The following is a 19,608-nucleotide window of genomic DNA, read 5'->3' on the forward strand; positions in this document are numbered from 1 at the left end:
CATATTCTCAATGCATATACCAAGGAGAAGTGACCAGAGACAGACATGTATCATGTCTTCATATTCTACCTCAAGTTTACTGGCCTTTGAGCAAAATGTCATATTACATCATTAGAGCATTCCAGGCTCTCCAGGGTGACATCATCTGAAAGACTGAGGGGCAAGTCCTGTTGCTGCCCACCATCATCACCCATAATCCATGCTGTGGTGGAAGTCACCACATGCCGTGTAGAGGTGTTCTAGGGGAGACCCGAAACACACCTATTATACTGGCAAAGACCCCAAGAACAACAAGAGTTTCCCCAAAGTCAGGGAGAAGTTCTGGATTTCTCACAAGTGGGAGGTTCTGAAAGGGTTTGCTCCTCTGCTGACTAAGTAGGCAGGCAAAAAAAGCAGAGCTGTTCCATCCAGCACACAGAAAAGACAGTAGTAAAGCACACTTACAATATCCATCACAGGCTTCTGAGGAAACGTGCCAGGTCAGTGGACCAGAGCCACACGAAGGAAACTGATGAGGTGAAGAGAGGCCTGTGAAGCCTTTGTGAGAAACGCCTGCCCTGACAGTTATGGGAGCTGCTGTGTAATTTCAGTCACCCTGTGCACTGTGGCAATGCAAGTGGAATCCCATCATACATTTGGAGGAGAAGCAGGAATGTGTTTTGAAAGATGTGGCCCCTGGCACTGCAGCACATGGAGAGGCACGCAATGAAGACTAGAGCGTTTGTGGGGCAGGGCGACCGCCGCTGCTCCCCCCCCGTCTCTATTTTTAGGGCCATGTTTACAGTGGAGGTGTACAGATCCAAAGCAGGGGCTCCAGTTTATGGAGGTGCAGGGATTGGGTTGGCAGCGACTGAAATGCACAGTGTTGATACCACAGTTAATACCAAATCCCCTCCAATTGTCATAGGTCCTATGTGAAGGAAACCAAGTAACTGAGACTTGGACTGCAGAAACATGACTGGATGGATTCCTTACAAATACTCTATTTACACCAGAGTCTAATCCTTCGGTGACGGATGTCAGGGACTAAAAAAAAAAAGAAAAAAAAATTATCCTCCCTACAAAATAGACCGAGGCTTGTCTGTGGACCCTGAGGGCACCGCTTTTGTAGAAAAGAGCCGAACTGCCTGATCTTGTAGGAGCTACTCCGTGTTTAATCCAATCATAAATAACTGACGTCACAGGGCCAGCTCAGAGGAGACACGCAACACAACATATCCGTGCTTCCTCTGCCTTTTCAGCTCACATCACATAATGGAGATCAAGAAGAATCACCAATTAGCTCACCAAAGCCTAATAAAACAAAATCATCCCCAGGGGCAAAAATGCAATTTCAGCTAAGAATTAAGCAAAATTCTAGATACAAAAAGAACAAATATTTCAAAATATACTAAAACTGTCATGATAGAATCTGGTGGATACGAAACAAGCAAAAAAAATAAAGCATTGTGGAGCAAAAGGAATGTGGCTGCTTCTAATGGATCTAATTATTTAACAATCTTCATCTGCCGAAGGATTTACATGAGGCTTTATGCAGCTGTACATGGCAAAAGACAAAAGTTGTGCACACTGAATCCAAGAAATTATTAATCTAATTAAGTGATTAACTATGAGACAAAGAGAAGAACTTAAGCACTGCAGGACCACAGTCATTCACCCTTTCCTAGGACAAATAAGCATTTAATTTCTCTTTTTATGCCTGGCAGGGAAGGATCTGTGTTAAAATCACAAGGGAAGAGGTTTGGCAGCAGCTGCCAGAACAGCAAAAATGATCTGTATTATCTGTAGTGAATGAAAATGTCAGCAATGACATTCATAATCCTGGTTTTTGACAAAGACATTAGGTGGAGCTTTATGATGCTATATAATTGCTTTGACAAAGATAACAGACAAAATGGCCCATCCAAATCAGGAATGTTTCTGGGTTTCATTTTCATCATTTTCTGGCAAACAATGTGGCAAATACAGTAACTTTTAAACAAAATGTTTACCGATTCAACGCACAATAACTGTAATCATTTTAAAACATGGCACAGATTAAATCGGTATATAGACAGTAATAATGGATTAAAATAAAGAAGAGCATCTTTGTCCTCGCAACATAGCTCATTTTTACAGAAATGGCACTTTAGTAATGTAAAAAAAGATAAACACTAATGACGTCATAAGGCCGTGTGCTTGCATACTTGTGAAAATTTACCAGCCCCGCAGTGTTTGAATAGTACAAGAACTGAAAGAGTACGACACAAAATGTGTCTCTTTTTCGTTAATTCCGTAGTCTAACAGATCATTTAAGTACTGCAGAAGAGCTGGGTGGTATATGATGCCCTTTATCACCATGATTCTCCAACTTTGGATTGCAGTCTGTCCAACGGGATGCACAGCAGCAGACATGCTGTGGAGCAAATTGAGCATATGAACAAAGTCCCTTGGTCATTCTGAGAACAGCAGCTGAGAAACTCTAAGAACATGTCAGTCAGTGTCCCAACAGCAGGGATCTTAAATTTGTCATTTTTTTGTATTATATAACAACACAGCGGTTCTTCCCCAAAGAGAACATCTCGTTCAGGAGATCACCAATCATGCAGATACAGAGATCCATGACACATCCTGCAGACCTGACAGCAAAAGGGGCGAAACAGCAGCAAAGCAAAACAAGGCAAAAACATATGAATGCAGATGGGGCACATTCCATACTAAAAACAATATTGTCAATATTAAGGTAAAGAGAATGGCCTTTCCAACGGACAGTCTCTGCCAGGTGGATGAAGGTGATGGTGCTACTCAGAAACATCAATCCAAACAAACAAATCCTGCAAGAGCAAGTGATGTTGTTTTATATCTTCAATAATGCTGCAGCAAAGTCCCTTCAGACACGCAAATCACTGACCTTAAGATCCCAACTAAAGACAACAACATCTCGTAGCTCGGCAAGATGTAGCCCGCGTAGGTCTGGTGCAAAAAAAGGCGAGACATCCACAGCTCTCAGATGAAATAAGGAAACAAGTGGAGCAGCAATAAGGATGCCACCGGGGAAAGAACAGCAGTGTGTGACACAGAAGGCAGATAGTTGGGACAAGGATGGTGCAAACACCATAACGAATGAAGGGGAGGGAAAAAAAAAAAAAACCCACAAAAAACAGCATGACACAAGTGGCGTTGCCTAGCAACCCATGCAAAAAGGCTGTCTATGAACATGCTGAAGTTCACATGTGGTTTCAACAGCAGCTGGCTAGACTGACGGCTCATTTTTGGTTTGCTTGTTCAACACGGTGTTCATGGGCCCAAAAGTAAACGGCAATTTACTGAAGCCCCTTGTCCTTTTGCCGTTTTCTCCAAACGAGGAGAGAGAATGGTAACTGAAAAAAGCAATACACCTTGAGACGATTCCTAGGTAAACTGGGGCTTTATGCACTTACAGTTGACCAGACCCCCCTGTAACGCACAACTGAACATGGTTACCATAGCAGCCCCTGATAAAGCCCATAATGAACAACAGTCAAGAGTCCATTGCAGACACCATAGAAGTCTGTTTTGGAAAAGGAACAAATAAACATATTAGGGAGGAAAACTGTATTTAAAGGTGCTGCATGAGATAAAGAGTAAAACACGATGACTTTTTGAAAACCCGTGAAAGAGGAAGAACATTTCTTTTGGTTTGATAAAAACTTCAGTTGACTCCCGAAATCAATAACCTTTTCCTTTTCACTTAAAAGCAATCTACATTTGGAATCGTCATTAAATCTAACAGCAAGTTAACATTGATGGGATCCTTTTTAATTGAAATAAGTAATTTTACTGAACGGTGTTGCATACAGGAGTATGGTGAATATCTTTCAGAGACATCTTATAATAACGTTCATTAGAATGTTAAATCAGGCACTACACAAATTTTGATTTATAGCAATATAAACTTAAAATAAAACATTAAAATACTACTATTATATTATTAAGGGGGTGCAGTGGGTTGGACTGGGTCCTGCTCTCCGGTGGGTCTGGGGTTCGAGTCCCGCTTGGGGTGCCTTGCGACAGACTGGCGTCCCGTCCTGGGTGTGTCCCCTCCCCCTCCGGCCTTGAGCCCTGTGTTGCCGGGTGAGGCTCCGGTTCCCCGCGACCCCGTATGGGACAAGCGGTTCAGAAACTGTGTGTGTGTGTGTGTGTGTGTGTGTGTGTGTGTGTGTGTGTGTGTGTGTGTGTGTGTGTGTGTGTGTGTGAGCAATTATGTGATGGGGGCCTGCTCCTGTATATGACCACCCTGAGTGGATGGCAGTGAGGAAACACTAGGGGTTCTATGTGTGACAGCTGCCTACCCTCCAGCAGTACGCATGTCCAGCCCTGACCCCCTCCCCCCCATTGCAGGCCTGCACAGATTGCTTGCTGATCCCGGGCTGATCCACCGGAGAGCAGGACCCGGTCCAACCCACTGCGCCACTGCGCCCCCCTGTAAACGATTTACTAAAATTCAAAACAAATACTAAAATATTTTATTTTCTAAACCAGAATATAATCCATTTAGTCTATACAGTAATTAGCAGAGACTCTAGACTTAACATTCTGCCAGCTTATATTCTAAAACTGCAGACATTCACATAAACTAACTTACTCTAAAAGATGTCAGGCAAAATGGCAAAGTAACCTCTATACATACAATCAATAACACCTCTTTACTCAAAGATGGAGTCCACACCTTAATCTTAGACCCTCATGTTGACTAATGAAACAGAATCCCTGGTCACCAAGAGCAAAACAAAATAATAATAATTTTTTTTTTTTTTTTTACAAGACATGTATTTCCCTCAATACCATTCAAGGTGATGGAGTTAGCTGCACCGCAAAACGATGAGCACACAATTAAGAGTACAGAAAGGAAACTGGTGTGGCCCAAACTGGGTGGAAAGCATATGGAAAATGTGTTAATTCTAGATGCTTTGTTTGAATTCAAATGTTGTTAGATGAGCCCACTGCTCAACTATATTAGCTGATTTTCTGCTGTTTTGAGACAAAGTTCATCACTGAGTCTGACTATGAATCCTGACTGTATGGACTGGGCTGGGGGTGGAGGCCATCTGCCCCACTGTTTCCTGATAGTGCCACAGCTGGTAAGACAGCTCCCCAGGCTTACTAGGTTACACAGTAGGGGATCGGCAAGCAATCTGTGCAGGCCTGCAATGGGGGGGAGGGGGTCAGGGCTGGACATGCGTACTGCTGGAGGGTAGGCAGCTGTCACACATAGAACCCCCAGTGTTTCCTCACTGCCATCCACTCAGGGTGGTCATATACAGGAGCAGGCCCCCATCACATAATTGCTCTCAGAAGAGCACCCAAGGGACAATTAGTGCTTAGCTGCCCAACCCTGCCAATAAGCTGAAGAGGGGGCACAAAGACATCACAAAGGGGGGGGAGGTATCCATTAGGGTAAGACCTCTAGTTAGAGTTTGTGGCTGCAAATGAGCCCTGATGCACTGGGGCACCTTAATGGACATGTGCAGACAACTCTCTATGGGGGAGGGGCTGGACAGAAGGGACACCACTTCAGCTGTACCAATGGGCCTGAGCCTTTGGGAGGAAAGAGCCCTGTGCAGTGATGGGGGGGGGACTGGTGGATGTAAACAAACACACAAAATGCCAAACCACAATAGGCCCAGGACAAACAAGCACTTTGATTTGTCTCTTCTTGCAGACATGATCAATACGATCCAAGGAAGGCTTAAAAGCAAGATTCTGAAGGGAAGTTTTAAAAAAAGTGCATTAAAGCTAGTGAGAAATGCAAGGTGTATATAAAGAAAAGAGAAAGGCAAAACAGCCATCCCTCAATTACAAACTCTTCCTCCAAAATTTCTATATAATAGTGCTAGGGATTTTAAACCCAATTTCTGATTTACCCAAAAGAGTAACAAAATTCATCAGAAGCCTGCCCAAAAAAAAACACTTAGAAGTCATACATTACATCAGTAAGTGGAAGTGTTTTAACGTGCTGCTGTTAGCACTGTTTCTTGCCGTCCGCTGGATATAAGGAAAACGCAACTGGTTTCCAAAATATACCCATTAATTACCTCATTAAGTGTTTGATAATCATGAAGTGATTTACATGTCTGCATGTACCTCCCTCCATCTGCTGGTGCGTTATGAACGTGAGAGTGTTGCATTACGGGTAGTGTAGGAAATTCCAAAACAGTGTCTGTCATTGTACTGGGTGTGTTGTTTACAGTTATTCATTCAGCAGACATATCTAAAGACACTATGTCAAGTTACCTATAACTATTGACCCACTTATACAGCTAGATAAACGTAGTGGAGCAATTTAGGGAAAGTACCATGTTTAAGGGTTCTAAAGAGTCGGTGAGACTCACACCAACAACCATTGGCTCCAAATGCAGCTCTAACCACTATGCCAGCACCCCTTAATAATATCAGGAGGTGATGTCAGTAGCTGCTGCTGTCCTGAGACGGCTGACAGCACAGTTAAGACGGGATGTTGTATTATGTAGATGCTTTTGCAGTGTTTCAGTAACATCTGAGTAAGAAGACTTGGAGTTTCAAAGAGGCTGGGAGCACATTATTAAAGTTATATTTTATAATTATTAAAATCAAGTATGCATAGTGTTTTCCCGAACTGTTTAGTTCATTAAATTGAAGGATACGTGCATTGGCTCAACAAAAATCCCAATATGACTGCTTAAAAGTGAAGTCAGACGTTGTTTATTTATTGTTTTGTTTTTGTGCAGTACTATCTATTGTTTTTTTTTTTGTTCACAGTCTGAAGAAGCACTCAAAGAAGAATTTCATAGTACTGTGTACACGGTACTTGTGCTTATGACAAACAAACATTCCTGAATTTTCTGCTTCAAACAAACATTTTTGGAAGAACATCCATCATCACATCACTAATTATAATGTGGTTACAATGCTAAAAAAGTAAATACAAAAATGACTAGATTCTGAAATAATTACTGTATAGTGTTTTTGTTTAACAACAATAGAACTGGGTCACAACAGTACACACACAACAAGATACAAATAGGCAGATATAGAGACAGGTTACAATATCTTATGGTTACAATTTTAAAAACATTAACTATATGGGGCAGCAGGTAGAACTGGGCCATCACACTGTAACCTCAAGATCCCTGCCCAGATCCCCAGTCTTGCTGTAGTACCACTGAGCAAGACACAAAAACTTACAGCTGGTCCAGGAAAAATTCTCATATTAATGGGTAAATAAATAAGCACACATTTGATGAAATAACACTGTAAATCACCTCAGACTAAGGCACCAGCTAAATAAATGTTAAAAATAATAACAATTTCCTTCATCTCCCACTACTTCAGGCAAGGATTTAAAAGACATGCAAAGCCCCAGACCACTGGACTCCAACATAACCAGTCTCTCCACAAAATGTAGCCATGGATACCAGGGGCCTGCATCTGGATCCCCGCGCCTGCAGGACTGAGAAAACACTTTAGCTTTGACAGCATGTGAGGGGCCTTGCCAAAAGGATATTAAACAGCACAGCCCAGCACTGACCACCACAATACACATACCTGTGACTGCAGCTCCACTTCATTTTTCCTGCCTTGTAAACTGGCCTAACAGTCACAAGTGCAGCACTGCAAATTCACACTGGTCCCAATTGTATTCATTTAGTCTTAATGCCTTTTTGAATAAGGACCACTTGAAGGTTTCTGTGAAATTCTTAAGTTTCCTTCCTTTGAACAATTTAGAAGCAGGGCTGGTAGAGAAACTGCCATTTTTGTACTAATAGTGTCATGGAGTTTATGGAATACAAAAAATTAATGTCATATTCAAAGTCATATGTATTTACTTAGCAGACACTTTTCTCTAAAGTGATTTCCAATGAACTCTATGTAGTGTTATCAGCCCACACACACCTTATTCAACTAGGTGACTTACACTACATACATTAGTGGAACACTCACACACTGTGGATGAACCTGAACACCATGCGTTTGGACTGTGGGAGGAAACCAGAGCACCTAGAGGAAACCCACGCAGACACAGGCAGAACATACGAACTTCACACAGACTGAACGGGGATCAAACCCATGTCCTCTCGTACAGCACCTGAATGCTGTGAGACAGCAGCGCTACTTGCTGTGCCACCCATTAAGACACAGTGACAGTATTGTTTCACTCTGAACCCCTTTATGATAAATGTGGTTAAAGCAAAAGCAATCGGCCTTTCGTTGGAAAGCAGGTATGCCCAGTATTCACGGCTGGATCCACCAAGCCCATTACAATAAACAAGTATTTGAAATAGCATGTGCACTGTCTTCACAGTCACAGAGTGAAAGTACCACAAATGATCCTGCATGACCCTTTACATGAATTAGACTGATATCCAAAAAAGTCCCTTAAGCATCTCATCAGCTCAAACGAATGTACACATCGTACTGCTCACAGGACAGGACTTTATTAATCCCTGCAGGGAAATTCACAGACAGCACATATTAACAAGGTACAGTTATACCAAGAAAAATAATGAAATAAATTCCAAAATAAATGGGGGGGGGAGAAAAAAAAAAAAAAAAAAAAAAAAAAAAAAAAAAAAAAGACAAAATCAACAACTGAGTTAAATGCCATGTTAGAAACTGCACATTTAGCAAACTTAAAAACCAGAGAAGCCACTTCAGTCAGGACTGCATGCAAACCAAGTCTTCCAGAGGTAATAACAGGACGCTCCTTACGGACATTTATGGTGACAGCAATCTTCACAGATTTGCAAAGAAACTTCAAATTCCTGTCCTTTTTAAGACTCCAACTCTGAAGGATGGTCCTACTGGTGGGAAGAGTCGTGGAGTGTTTGTACCAAAGCCATAACACTAAATGTTTTCGCATTTGTTCATACATTCACGAAAATGGTACTTTGACCTCTTATTGAAAAAATATCTATGTTGCTTTGTAAAGAAAAAATAAAGATATATAAAATATATTTTTAAGAAAAGACGCATGAAATGGAAATTTAAATATTATACAGAAAATTTTCAAAGGACTTAAATTTTCAAAGAAAAAGCTAGCTGTGTTTACTTTTTTTTTTTAAAATAATGTAAGTTTGACTTATTAATCAAATAGGGTCCCTCTGGGAGCAAGCAAAATGTCAATGTTTGCAAACATGCCAATAACGCTGTCTGGAAATTTCACTCACTCAGACGCTGTGTGACACTGGACCATAATAAAGGTACGCTATCCAACGTCTTGTTGAGGGAACAAACAGCCTCGGCCCTGTCCTTGTTTTACAAAGGACAAAAGAAGAGCTTCTGCTCAATCAAACAAATATGACGTCTTGCTACTACGTGGTCGCAGTTCAGATTTAATAAGGCCCATGGGTATTAGGCCTTCTTAAAAGCTTAAGCAGAGTTAATTGGTAAAGCAGCTGCAGCTCAGTCCGTGTCTGCGCTGCCCGGCTGGTAACGATCCCATAGCAAGTGCTGTTCCGACCTTTGAGCCTCATGTTGCAGCTCCATGGTGATTCTTGCACATTCCTGCTGGTTATCTCCCATCAAGGGTGTGAGTCCTGTAGATTAAATGTTGTAACAGTATGATGGAACGTCGCGATCAAACTCAAGAAGGCCACGGCTGGTTTTGTGGACATCAATCATTGATCCACAGCAGATTCCCCTCCATGTTTGTTTGCACCCCTTCAAGGAGAAACATTTTGATTGATCATCCATTGTCTGTTTTGCCTTTTTCTCAATTTAAAAAAAAAAAAAAAAAAAAAAAAAAAAAATTATGAATCTGTCTCCCTCAATTGCCATAACACATTTATTCATTTAACTGACGCTTTTCTCCAAATCAACTTGAACTGTTAAGCTACTTACAATTATTTACCCCTTTATACTGCTGAGTAATTTTAATGGAGCAATTTAGGCTAAGTACCTTGCTCAAGGGTACTACTGTTGGAGGTAGGATTCAAACCCATAACCTTTGGGTCCAAAGGCAGCAGATCTAACCACTATGCTACCAGCTGTCCATAACATACATATGAAGAATACAATGAGGTGGTATAGTATCCCAAGGTATGTTACCTTACACTGCTGCAAAAGGAACGCCTACAGTAAAAGGCCAACCAGATGTAATACAATTACGTGTTGCCAGAGCATGTCCTGTTCGATAAAGATGGGGAAAGCAAGGAAACAAATTTTAACATAACCTCCGCCTCACTGCACAAAACGACTGGTCATATAACAGCAGAGTGGCCATCAGTCATGCTTTAGCAGTAAATCCTGCCTTTGATTTGAGCCCAAATGAGAACCAGGTCGACAAGCGAAGCCACTTCCTCTGCACCTGGGGCCCAGCTGCCTGGGGAGATCTTTGATCAGAGCACACAGTGCCGCCTGCCCCACACCTTTTTTTACCATAGCAGCTTTCAAGGACACTGTGTAAAGTAAAGGCCTCCAGCATCACTGCTGTGAACCTCAGCAGTTATGACATTTTGTTTCCATTCAGATAACAAAATGGTGTCAGTTTACAAATTATGCACTTTTCCAATCCCAAAAGCTATTAGTTAGCGATTCATCTCTAATGTCAGCTGTGCAAAATATTACATAATATGCTGGAGAAATAAAAGGTTGCCATGATTGTTTGCACCTGGACTTTGACAAGCTGCCACTGCCTCACATCTCCACAGTGCTGATACAGTAAATACCTTTGAAGGTACGAATGACCTCACGTCTTATCTCACCTTCTTCATTCTGCAAGCTCTCAGCATAGTAAAAAACAGAACTGGGCAACTGAATGGCCAATGATCTTCACATATGCAAAAATATTACCATGGAATAAAAACTGATATTCTACTGTACATAGAAAATGTGGAGAACAGAATACTTTGTTGCTATTATATCTCTATGATTTAATTAACTGGAGCCAAATGCAGCCTCTTTCACTTGCATACCGACAAAATACAAAAGCAGTAAACTGACAATGAAACGAGAAGAGTCCAATTTTTCAGGAACATTCCACATGTCGTCCCCCCCCCCCGTCCCACTTTACCTTGTGCCGCAGTGAGCAGACATGGCCAGATCGAGTGTAAGTTTCAGATGTGCGTGTGCGCGTGTCAGCATGCGCGCTCCCGAGTCATCACTCCGGGTCCGTAGAACTGTGGCTGCGTACGCGGCGGCGGTGCACGCGCTGCTGGGTTGCAGCCCACAGCGGCGCGTGCAGGCCACACCCACCGCATTGCAGAACTCGGGATGCCGAAGGGGTGGAGCGGCAGCGGGGGGGGGGGGGGTCCATTCAAAATTATAGGAAAGCGGCGCTCGGCGACACATTTGGACGATACATATATGCGCACTAAGCACCAGAACACGCGCACACGCACAGACATGAGGACATAACCCCAGAACAGCTACGTGTACAGAAAGGAAACTTCCCGAAACTTGCAGACGTTACATTTCGTCAACATCATCATGGACACCAAGTCACGCGCTAACATACGAAAACCCTTCTCCCACCTCACGAACACACACATAGTGCGACAGCGGTAAAGAAACGAGCGCGATTTGCAACCACAAAAAAAAAAGAAACGGTGAGGAACTGATTGAATAACACGAAGTGAGGGGAAGGACAAGGTCCTGTGGGAGACACAGGTGTGAGTCTGTCAGAAGGACGGGCGGTCACCCAGTCACTGGACCGCCTCTCACTGACTGACTAAGTGGCCCCATCACGTAGCTTTAAATGAGACAAAAATCCGCATAACTCACTGAACAAGAAAGAGTCACACCAAGCACGTTTACGAGCGATCACTCCGTCCCGTTTACCAGGTTCTCCGCAGCCTTTGGCTTTGCCGTGTCCTCCCCTCGGGATGGCGAGCCGCAGTTTCCTCCGGCGGCTCCCTCACTAAGTGTCCTCAAGCGCAGAGACGCGGTGTCGCGCGGCGTCGCACTGCATGCTGGGATAGTGGAGGAGCGAGAGGCGCTGGCGACCCCCCGGCGCCCGCAAAGCGGAGTGGCGCGAGCGAGCGAGCGAGAGAGAGAGCGGGGGACTCCTTTCGCACGAGTCATACGCGCCTCCATATGTGTGTGAACAACGCCGCAGTACGCAGATGGTGCCGAGCTGCACATGGACACGTTTCACTTTCGACTCGACTAAATGACAAAAACAGCAGTTTTTTTTTCTTTTTTTTTGAAGAAACTGTCTGAAGGCCCAGCTAAGAGGTCTGTTCTTGGAAAATACACTCACCGGCCACTTTATTAGGTACACCTGTTCAACTCCTCGTTAACGCAAATAATCACCCAATCACATGGCAGCACCTCAATGCATTTAGGCATGTAGACAGGGTCAAGACGATTTGCTGAAGTTCAAACTGAGCATTAGAAGGGGGAAGAAAGGTGATTTAAGGGACTTTGAACGTGGTACAGTTGTTGGTGTCAGACAGGCTGGTCTGTGTGTTTCAGAAACTACTAATCTACTGGGATTTTCATGCACAACCATTTCTAGGGTTTACAGAGCATGGTCAGAAAGAAACTATCCAGTGAGTAGCAGTTCTTTGGGCGAAAATTTCTTGTTGATGCCGGAGGTCAGAGGAGAATGGCCACACTGGTTCGAGCTGACAGAAAGGCAACGGTAACTCAAATAACTGCGCGTTACAACCGAGGTTTGCCCAAGAGGAGAGCATCTCTGAATGCGCAACACGTCGAACCTTGAAGCAGACGAACTAGAGCAGCAGAAAAACCACACCAGGTACCACTCCTGTCAGCTAAGAACAGGAAACTGAGGCTACAATTTGCCTGGGCTCACCAAAATTGGACAGTAGATTAGAAAAACGTTGCCTGGTCCGAGTCTCGATTTCTGCTGCGACATTCAGATGGTAGGGTCAGAATTTGATGTAAACAACATGAAAGCATGGATCCATCTTGCCTTGTATCAATGGTTCAGGCTGGTGGTGGTGTAATGGTGTGGAGAATATTTTCTTGTCACACTTTGGGCCCCTTAGTACCAACTGAGCGTCGTTTAAACACCACAGCCTACCTAAGCTGTTGCTGACCATGTCCATCCCTTTATGACCACAGTGTACCCATCTTCTGATGGCTACTTCCAGCAGGATAAAGTGCCATGTCACAAAGCTCAAATCATCTCAAACTGGTTTCTTGAACATGACAATGAGTTCACTATACTCAAATGGCCTCCACAGTCACCAGATCAATCCAATAGAGCATCTTTGGGATGTCGTGGAACGGGAGATTCGCATCATGGATGTGCAGCTGACAAATCTGCAGCAACTGCGTGATGCTATCATGCCAATATGGACAAAAATCTCTGAGGAATGTTTCCAGCACCTTGTTGAATCTATGCCACGAAGAATTAAGGCCGTTCTGAAGGCAAAAAGAGGTCCAACCCGGTACTAGCAAGGCATACCTAATAAAGTGGCCAGTGAGTGTATAATGTTGTCGTTTCTCCTAGCTGTGTAGCTCTCCCATACCCATTTGGACCCATGCATTTTTTTTTTTCCTTTTGTGTTTTGTTTTCTCTTCTCGCCTGTTTAGCCTTCTGGCTTTTTTTCTCCCACACTGACTTTTCTTAAATTGTGTTTCTATAGTTATGGTGCTTAAATTACTTCATGTCTCTCCTGATATTTTCTATCAGCATTTTTTTAAAATTGTCTAAGCACCCAGGGCAACATACTGGGAAGGGTACTATATAAAAATAAACTAAATTTAATAAAAATAAATTGAACTGGGAGGAAAAGTCTGGAACAACAATCAATGTAAGATTGATTAGTGCTAATTTAATCAAGTGGCAAAATAATTTGTAAAAAAGCTATGTTTTCTAGATTTTCAATTCTAATACTAAAATGAAAATTTACCATAACTAAATTACAGAACTAGTAAAATTATGGTTCAGTCTTGATAAAGGATTAATGAAGCCTATTAATTTAGGTTCTGTAGTGTCCATACTCAGGACACAATTATGGAAAGCCATTAGTATCTAATCCAATTAGAAGCTGATTCTGAAGCAGGGGAGAGAGTGGTGAAAGATCAGAATTGAGAACAGTAAAAGTTAATTGCAATAGCTGAATAATATGATGAAATTTGTAGAAATAATGCAGGGTTATGCACAAGACTTTCCTTGAGAAGTTGGGAGTCTTTTTTTTGGGGCTGAGATGACTGAAACAGTTAAATTTATTTTGATGGAACTGGTCCAATAAAAACAAAGTTTACTTAAAGCCATGACAGCCCTACTGGAAGCAGAATTAAATTGGTTATAGAACTCAATTGATAAAACATTTTAAATTAATTTCAGAAGATTTAAGTTTTGTATTTGAAAATGTGCTCATGCAACTGTTATCCCACCTGGTATACAGAGCCATAATTCAGCATGCAGTGTCAGTGGATGAAATCTCATTTCTCAGTCAATTTTAAATATTCCATTTTCCAGTCATAAGGAGCAGTTCCGAGTTGCCCGGGCTCTAGATATTCAAAGTAGAGCAGAAGGGTGCACTGTCCTCACTGCTTCTCCAGGGTTAGGTGGGCTGTGTTACGACACAACATTCAGGCTGAAACGATCGGATAAGCGCGCTGGTGCATTAGCTGCTGCTCTGGGCCCAGCAGCTACAGACAGAGCAAAGGCTTACAGTAAATTAGCAGGGGGGGGGGGAAAAAAAAAAAAAAAAAAAAAAAAAAAAAAAAAAAAGCACAGAGGCAGCACAGAGCTGAGCTATTGGCCCCCACATTAATCTTTTCAGATTCCCTGTGTTTGGTTTCAGTACATTTCGTCAGGAAAATTACTTCCTTCCGTAAGTGACAGCAGCAGTTGTCATGTAAAACAAGCAGGGAAAAGGGAGAAGAGGGAACTACACTGGGTGGTACACAAAGTGAGTGTTCTCCAAAATATCCATTTGTAGGGCCTTCTTCACAGGCAGAAGGGATACACTACACAAAACACCTGTAAAGCTGTTTCACTTTAGGCAACACTACATTATTTCATCGTTCCATTTCATTCAGTTGTCCAGTTTCAGGTTGCAGTGATCTAGAGCTTACTGGCCAGCAACCCATCACAGGGCACTATATTGTTTAAAAGTTCATATGAAGAAAAGCTTTATAACAAATACAAGAGGCCCTTTCACAGCAGCTACCCAGAACCCAACCTCTTTCTCACAGCCTTCTGCAGTCAAGACTCTTCTGTGATTAAGACCCACATTTGTCATGGATGACATGACTGCTGTCTAACTACATTGCCACTTCTGTTACCATCCATATGTCCTCATATCTTTCCTGCCTCCCAATGCCACAGGAGCTAACCAGATGTCTGTATTACTGACTCCTATACTTCCAAGCCACCTCTTTTCTAAAGAGCTTCTTCTCCTGCAGCCCAGATGTTTATGATTTTTAAAGTGCAGCAGACACAAGCATCTGCATGAAACCCAAATGCTGCAAACATATACTCATATATATTCACCTGTTGCAAAAAAAAAAAAAAATTACCACAAACTGTCAGTGTACAGAAAAATAAGCCATTATGTCAAGCAACTAGTATCCCATTTTATGCACTGTAACTGAATATATACAGCTGATTGAATCAGAAGTTCATTTAGAAATTGTACGGTTTAAAGCGGAGAAGGCTGCGATCCTACATTCAAAGCATGAACAACACGAGAGCCAAGTGAGAAATAACAATCATCGCCACAAAAATTGTAGGTTCTTTATATTTCCCATGTAGTGCAAACAGGTGAAAAACACAATACTAAAAATCAATAAAAACAAAACTGCACAAGAACAACAAACTTCAGAGTTGAGACCTATGTGAGTAAAGCCCTGTTCCCTCAGAAAGCTGTAAATCCCAACAAATCACAGAGGAACAAAGGGAATCGGCGAGGCTCAGCGCATTCACCTCTCTGACCAGCCTCCAATTCCACAGTGACTTTGACACACAAACGATCAAAAGGAGACTGCAAACCTTGTTGTCCATTTCAGGAGTTCTATATCTAAGGCACTAAACATAAAAATGTCAGGTATACAAAACACTCCATTACTGAACACACAGACATAAAAATGTTAAATATTAGAGATAAAAGGAGAAAAGTGATAGCTGGGGAGAATTAGACTGATTATTAGGTGGCTCAGCATCAACCTAATAACCAGTTAAATAACATGAAATAACTTCCATCTTCAATCCTACATTTGTAGGAATTTCTATATGTTTAAGAAATACAAAACACCAATACGCATGGGGTCTAACTTCTTGTCCTGTGTATCTTGAATGTCTGTTTAAGAAATACGAAACACCTGTAAAACAAATGCGGTTACTAGGTACAGCATATTGAACTAATTGCCACCAACTCAGGTAACAGGCTTAAGCAGAAGTAGAAGGGGGGGAAATCTGACCAAGTCAGCAGAAGAAAACACACCAGACAGCACCAACACTCCTGATTTCTGAACTTGATTTTTTTTTTTTTTTTTAAGTACGTCTTTTTGTCTCCTTTGTTCTTAGCCCACTTAACACTGTCAAGTCAGGAGGTCCATCAGCATTTTTCTTGATGACTTACTTCCTCTGAGTTTTACAAATATTCATATGACCCTGTGCTTGCACATTAATCTTTGTGTAAATCATACTTGAAACAGCTTAACAGATTAGAAAAGCCATGAGATGTCATGTTGCTTAACATTTACATTTATTTATTTAGCAGCCACTTTTTTCCAAAGCAACTTCCAATGAACTCCATGTAGTGTCATCAACCCACACACCTTATTCACCAAGGTGACTTACACTGCTAGATACACTACTTACAGTGGGTCACTCATACATACATCAGTGGAACTCACACTATGGGGGAACCTGAACCAGCATGTCTTTGGACTGTGGGAGGAACCCAGAGGGAAACCCACACAGACATGGGGAGAACATACAAACTTCAGACAGAGTGAGAGGGGATCAAACCCACATCCTCCCACAGACAGCAGTGCTACTTGCTGTGCCACCGTGCCCCCCAAACACAAAGACCAAATTTCTGATTTATTTATTTTGTGGTAAAAAATTGGATTCAGGACACTGTCACTGTGAAGCAACTGCAGGATTATTCCTCAGGCAGTTCACAAGGGGTTTTAGCAACTCTGGAGTGTGACTCAGCAACTGTAGTTGCCAGTTTCAAATCCCTTCAGTCAGAGCAAGCCATTTTTATGAGGTAGAAACCACTCCTGTACCTATATATCGGTACTTACAATTAAAAATTAAACACACATTTCTGAACCGCTTGTCCCATTCAGGGTCACGGGGAGCCAGAGCCTAACCTGGCAACACAGGGCGTAAGGCTGGAGGGAGAGAGAGGGGACACACCCAGGACAGGACGCCAGTCTGTCCCAAGGCACCCCAATCAGGACTCGAAACCCAGACCCACCAGAGAGCAGGACCCGGTCCAACCCACTGCACCACCGTGCCCCCCCAAAATTAAACAGAATTTAACAAAAAAAAAAAAAAACATTTCAAATGTAGTACATACTAAATGTGAACAATTTTCAATGTTCTATCTGAATGAGCTATAAAAGAGCCCTCAAGTGTCTGTATCTTTGAAAAAAAATAAATTTTAAAAATCTGCCTTTACAAAATGAAATGTAATTGGGTTTAGAGATCCCACATTAACCTTGTATATACTTGGTTAAGTTATAATTTCCAGTGCTTTGATTTACATTGTGTTGTACTTTGCACTACAGTATACCATCATAGCTTTGAAATTTCTGTTCAACAGCTTTTAAATTCACATTTCACATTCATTCTAATGTAGTTAGAGAAAAAGGTTATTCCATGATGGAGAAAATGAGATACTATAGGGAAAATTTAGTTCCATTTCATTATATTCCAAAGGGCAAAGAAAAAAGTGTTTCATTGCATCCAGAGGTTGTCATTAAATTGATTACGTCTGTCGTACATGATTTTTAATTTTTTCTGTTGCTGCGGAGATACTTGTGTCTTCTGTTAAAAGGATTGTTACCAAGTACATAGCAACATTTTAACATTATAAGCATCACTTTTTGAAAGATTTTTCATCTGGCACAAAAATTACATTACATGTCAAAGATGGAAATATGCACAAATACATCAGACAGTCTAAGTAATCATTACTTTTCCAAAGGCTCGAGTCCTGCATGGGGTGCCTTGCGGTGGACTGGTGTCCTGTCCTAGGTGTGTACCCTCCCCCTCCAGTCCTGCGCCTTATGTTGATGGATTACGCTCCGGTTCACCGCGACCCCACTTGGGACAAGTGCTTTCAGACAGTGTGTGTGAGAGATTTCTACGTGATGAGCAATGGGAAACGATTAAAAAAAAGAATGTTATTTAAATCACCTTTACAACTACTTTACCCTTGCAGGTGGCATCCAGCATGCCCATGTAATGGACTGTGTCCTCAGTACATGGGCCAGGGGCTGGATTATTGCACAAACCATAAGCAAATTCTATAAAACCTGCTTTGTTCTCCACAGCAGGTTCCAGCCACAGGAAAGAAGGAAAGCAAGTTTAGCCCAAGAAAGGGTTTTTGTGGTAGCTGTTAGTTCATTTCATAATTTTAATTTATTATTGCTGTTATGCTATTATTTTATGGTGGTGATCAGATGAAATTTTAACAAACCGGTTATGTCATTACTATTAAGTGATCAGCCATTTAAAGAACTTCTAAAAAACATGTTAATACAGGTATAAAATTTTATCCTTCCATCCATCCATCCATCCATCCATCCATCCATCCATCCATCCATCCCACTTGTCCTAATAGGGTCGCAGTGGCACTACATTACTTCAACAGCATAAAAGTATAGCAATAACAGCATAACAGTACAGTACTCAATTCTTGAAGCACTAAAGACCAAGTAAAGACAAACTCATACTTCAGAAATCAGTGAAAGGCTGACTGAAAAGATGCGTTTCGAGCAAAGAGGGAACAGAACTACCAACCTGGAGGAGGACATTCTTGGGTTTATTGGCTGTACTGTTCCCAGAAATGTTCTCAGATGGAACACAGAAACTGTGGGTGGGATGGAGAGGAGCCCAGTGTCTGAGGAACAGGAGCTGTGAGTGGGAGTGCAGGTGTGTATCAGAGGGGCAGGCAGATGCAAGGCCACGAAGCAATTTGTACTCAGGTGGGAGGACTTTATAATGAATGTGGTATTTAACTGGTCCCCAGTACAAGCTGAGCAATACAGGAGCCACATGCTCCCTGGTTTTGTACAAGTGAGAAAGGAAAGGAACGGAAGGAATACATTTCCACCTACCTAACTGGGCACAGCAGAGGATCTAAAGACCAGAGTTCAACAGTCCAATCAAGACGTAACTCATGCATGGATAAGCGATTCAGTAACCATATCAGTAAGAATTTAGAAATATTTCAAGGAAGAACAAAGAAAGTTTTTCCATTTTGGGCGGATTTTGAATTAAAGAGTGCAGCCCCAGGGTTCCTGTCACCAGTGTGTCTCTTTGAGGCAAACTCAGAAACTGGAAATAACTGCTAAAATGTTCCTATTTATCAAAAGGCGCTTTAAAGTCTATGACTTCAACCTTGCTTTCCAAGTCATTAAGCTTAATATCAAGACAACCAATTAATAAAGATAGTGACAGGTCAAAGGCAGGTTTCCAAATCACACAGATCTGATCATAATCTGCATAGC

At 42.0% G+C, this 19,608-nt stretch overlaps 1 protein-coding gene across 8 annotated transcripts in view; it reads right to left on the reverse strand.

The window, feature by feature from the left end:
* The window catches only part of epb41l3a (erythrocyte membrane protein band 4.1-like 3a), a 68,258-nt gene that overhangs the window by 37,357 nt on the left and 11,293 nt on the right, over positions 1–19,608 (reverse strand). The window lies entirely within an intron of this gene.

The sequence above is a fragment of the Scleropages formosus genome, chromosome 7 (assembly GCF_900964775.1).
Source record: "Scleropages formosus chromosome 7, fSclFor1.1, whole genome shotgun sequence".
In the NCBI taxonomy this organism is placed as follows: domain Eukaryota; kingdom Metazoa; phylum Chordata; class Actinopteri; order Osteoglossiformes; family Osteoglossidae; genus Scleropages; species Scleropages formosus.